Below are 5153 nucleotides of genomic sequence, written 5' to 3' on the forward strand. Positions count from 1 at the left end.
GTAGCCTGGTGGCAAGAAACTGAGCTGCAATCCCAAAGACACACTGTTTGAATCCTCGTGGGAGATGGATGGATGCGACTAACTGCCTCTGGAAATCCACTCGAGGGTCAGCTAAACCTCGGTTCTGAATCTGTGATACACAGTAACAATAATTAACATTTTAGTAGAAATATCCAGCATTTATCTATTTAAAATCATTGCTAGGATGTTACAGGCATTGCATCTATGGAGAAGTATTACAAGAAATACCTTTGGGTTTTGAGATATTCTTTCCCCTCCGTCAGCTTGCTATTTTAATTTTTCAATCTCACTCTTTTCCCTCTTGCAATCTTGCTATTTCCTATCAGAATACGTTAACCATATGTGTAAACATGTGTCAGGAGAATGCTCTGAAACAATGAAACAGAGAATTTTTATTTTTTTAAAAGCTAATTAATTATACACGTCAGATGGTGTCTGTGTATGTAGAGTTTTCACAATCTGCTGCTTGCTGGAAGGGAGTCAAATAGGGAGGTAGAGGAAGATGAAGAGAAGTGGGGCTTGGTGAATTTAATTTATGGAGAATTCTTCTAACCCAGAGCTGGCAAATAAATATAATGTGGGTCACTCATATAATTAAGAAAATGTTAGTAATCTCATAAGTAACCCTAATGGTACAGCAGTTAAGTGCTCAACTGCTACCCAATATGTTAGCAATTTAAACATGACTTGGAGCGCAGGATTATAGAATCTGGGCTATGAGGATAAGGTTACAGCCTAGAGGGACTGACAGAGGTATGTGGGGTCACTAATCTACCACGTGAGGTTGTTCTTTTCATCTTTCTCCTTAAAGAAGGGCCCTTGGCCAAGGTCTATTTAATCATATGATGTTACACGGGGATTTTCTTCCACTCTTTGCCAATGGAGAGACTAGAAAATGAGTATCAGGACTGAAATTATGTACACACTAAGTATATAAATTCATGCATTCACTTATTAATTCAGTAAGACTTTGTTCTGAAGATGTAAAAAGGATTTATCTATATAATTCTATTGTCAGCAATTGACATAGTTTTTCAGAAGGTGGAAGGCAAGGAAACTATACAACAAAGTGTTATAGGTACTATGGTCCATTCCACATGTGGGTGAGTAGGAAAACTCAAGTCTTGAACTGTAGATGTCTATCATGAAGAAATGAGTAGGGATGGAGATGAGACAGTCTAAGCAATGTACTTGCCTTAAGCAAAGGTCAAAAGGCTTGAAAGGGTGCGGTGTGTTCAGGATAAATGTAAGGTTTTGGTCACAGATGAAGCAGATATTTTTTATGTCATGCTTGGGAACAACACATTTTACCATGTATGTAATGGAAATTTGTTGAAAACTTTTATGCAGGACAACAACAAAATTTAATTGGTCTTTAAAAATCTTACTCTATATATAATACAGCGGATGGAAGAACGTCTTGCCTCTGTTCTCATAATTGCCATATTTTGAAATAATAGAATTAATACTAGAATTTTCTTCTTTAATATACTATGAACTGCATGAAAGAAGTCATAGTATGCCATATATATATTTGGTACATATGCCTATTATGCATTTATAATGATGATAACACAACAATTATTAAGTTTATATTGTTGTTATGTGTCCTTGAGTCAGAACTGTGTCTTGGCTGTCCTTCCAGCTGGTTTTCAGAGGCTGTAAGTCATATAAATGGAAAAGGCTCATCTTTCTCCCTCAGAGTGGCTGGTAGATTTATATGTGGCTTATGTAGATAAATTGCCCTGGACTACTTTCTTCCTTGAGTTTTTGGTTTCCTTCTCTCTGTTATGCTCCAGAAAACTAGAGACCAATAGTTGTCTCACAAGTTTTTAAGATCCCAGGCACTACTCATTTAACTAAGTAGCAAACTCCCAGGATGTAGAAGATAAACTTTATCAACTATATTATGCTGTTTGGTTATCTAATAAGACTGTGGTGCTAAATCTTCAAATCCAGAAAATTTCACAATGTATGTTGTTCATACATAAGAGATATTTGTAACTATGTACTTTTTTACACATAGGCATGCATGTATGTATGTAATTATGCATATGTATATTTATATCAAAACAAACCAACCCACTGTCACTGAGTTGGTTCCAACTCATAGTGACCTTTTAAAAAATTTTTTAAAAAATTTTTATTAATTTTAATGAACATTTACAGAGATTTTGGATTTCCATCCATTCATTGTTGCATTTTTCTCCCTGCCTACTCCTCTACCCCCCAGTTTGCTCTTCTTTGAAAAGTAAAAGAAAAATTCCTGCATTGGTGTACAACCCCCCCGCCCCCCGCCCCCCGAAGCAGCCTTCATTCTGGACTTTTGTGATAATCATAATACCCTATGTCTCTTTTAATCTGTTCTCTCCCTCATCTGTTTCAATGCCGTATACATAATTTATCCAGTTTTTCTCATTCTTATCCCAACTCTGATGTCTCTGAGTAGGTAAATCTTTATGGGAGGAGACCGCCAAGCTTTCTCCCTTGGGGAGACGGGTGTATTCAGTCTGTTGATCTTTCAGTTAGCAGCCAGACACATTATGCATCACACGTCTAGAGCTCCTTACATCTATATATAAACAGATGCACTCACATACACATACCTACACACACATGTGCCTATATGTATACATATATACCTGCAAATGTGTGTTTTTGTTGTTGTTATTGATAATTTTTATTAAGTCAGTTTCGTAATCAATTAAGAGTAAATATTGCTTTCAAGAAGTGTAAGATTTATTTAGAAACCTCACCCACTACGGGAACAATTTGGCTCCCTATTCTCTGGAATCTTGGCTCAACAATTAAGAAGTTGTATTTGTGACTCAGAGTTAAGCATTCTCCAACACCCCAGATGATTCTGATGAGCTGCCATGAATGCTGTCTGCCAGATTGAAAAATAAAAATTTCTGAAGTTCAAAGAAGGAGTCAAGTTGGAGTCACTAGATTAGACATAGAAAATAAATGTTAAGACTTTACTTTGTCTAAAGTGATCATTAGGACTTTATCTTTAAACTCATTGAGTGAGGAAATGTCAAAGTTCCTGAGCCTGTAGGTGGTTGAGGCGGTTTGCATCAGAGGCTGAGAAATTCCGAGGAGAAAGAGAACTAGTATAATAACACAATCTTTCAACTTCTAGATTCCTGAGGAGCTAATCTTCCCCAGAACGGAACATTCTCACATGTGTTGCCATTTTATCCTTATGGTCAAGTTCTCGGAATAATTTTTAGTTTGTTTGTTTAGTATTTCCACCAGGGGGCAGTAAATGTCTTCAACATGTGGTGGTTGTGATTTTTTTTTTTTAAAAGATCTGGTGTGAAAAACAACTTTATTATGAAGTTTGGATGTAAATCAGTAAAAAAAATTTTTTTAAAAAAACAAAACAAAACAATAGGATCATTGGTTACACTGCTAACTCAAAGAAGACACATAAATCTGACTCTTCAAGTCCACAGCAACTCCACGGGGAAAAAGACAGGCAGGAAAATTTGTGGTTGTTGTTTAGGTGCTTTCTAGTTGTGTACAACTCAAAGTGAGTCTATGAACAACAGATGTGAACCCTGTCTATCCTGTTCCAACCTCATCACCTCTGACATTCTTGAGCCCGTTGCTGTGCCAGTCCATTTAACTGAAGGTCTTCCACTCCTTCACTGACCACTTTGCCTAGCATGATGTCCCTTTCTAAGGAATAGTCTCTCCTAACAACATGCACAAAGTATGTGAGCGGTCTAGATGCACCTTCTTCAAGACATACCTGTTTGTTCTTTTGGCAGCCCATGGGATTTTCAGCACTTTTCTCCAACATTATATTCAAAGACACTGATTCTTCAGTCATCCTTATTCATTGTCCAGCTCTCAGATGCATAACAGGAGATTGCAAAAACTATGGCTTGAATCAGGCTTGCCTTAGTCTTAAAACTCACATCCTTGCTCATCAGGACTTTGGAGAGGTCCCTGTGAGCTGACTTCTCCAATGGTATTCATTGCACGATCTCCTGATGGCTGTTACCAAGTGTGTTGACTTTGGATCCAAATAAGATGAAATCATTGACAATTTCAATCTTTTCTCCATCTATCTATCATGATGTTCCCTACTGGACCAGTGTGATTTTTACTTTTTTTGATGTTAATATGTAAAAGGAGTAATACATTTTCCTGCTGTGACTAGTTCTGGCAGGAGAAGTTATTATTTCTTTTTAAAAAATTAGAAGCAGATGTGAGTAGGATGGAATTATTAATTCTAGAGAAAGCTCTGGTAGCCTAGTAGGAAGGATATGCCAACCCGCAGGCACAAGGTTCAAATCCACCAGCTGCTCTGTAGGAGAAAGATGGACAACTCCTCCGATGAAATTTATTACCTCTGAAACCCCCCCTGGAAGGTCATTAATGAGTGGGTTCCAACTGAACAGTATATTAACAAGGACAAAACCCAATTTTATTTTCATTATCTTGAGCTGGAACCAACTCATAGATGGCCTTTTGGTGGGTTTTCTGAGGCACTTAATCACTTGGGAGGAGATTCTACTTCAGAACAGCTGATAGATTCCAACATCTGAAGAGATGTGGGGTTTGGATTTAGTAGCACAATACTTTATTGGACTCTGCCAATATCCAAACCCAATCCCAGATCTGTTGAGCAGATCCTTAGTTATAGCCACCCTTTGGGAACCTTGGTGATCTAGACTGCAGTGAGGTTCGATGCTAACCCAAGGGGCTGTGCATCTCCAGAGGCTGGAATCCACCAGCCGCTCCCGGCTCCTTGGGAGAAAGGTCAACAGTCTCCTGTTGTGACATACAGTCTCAGATACTAAGAGAGGAACCAACTCATTGGCACCGAATGGATTTTACAGAACAGAAAAAGGCATTTGTAATGGGTTTTGCTGCTAATAAAAAGGTCAGCAGTCCAAATTTACCCACTTCGCTAAGAGACGCAGGTGGACAGTTTCCTTCAACAAAGATGTTCAGCCTCAGAAACTGGAGGGAGAGTAGCTCTGCATCAGGACCAACCGGGTGTTGGACAAGTAGAACGGCACCATATGGTCCCCAAGGCTTTGCCTGTTCATGCATTTACAGAAAGGCTAGTGGGTTCCAGTGGTTTCAGTTAGCGGCCTCTTGATTCACCATTGTAC

The sequence above is a fragment of the Elephantulus edwardii genome, unplaced genomic scaffold (genome assembly GCF_000299155.1).
Source record: "Elephantulus edwardii isolate Elephantulus edwardi_28Jun2011 unplaced genomic scaffold, EleEdw1.0 scaffold00065, whole genome shotgun sequence".
Taxonomy (NCBI): domain Eukaryota; kingdom Metazoa; phylum Chordata; class Mammalia; order Macroscelidea; family Macroscelididae; genus Elephantulus; species Elephantulus edwardii.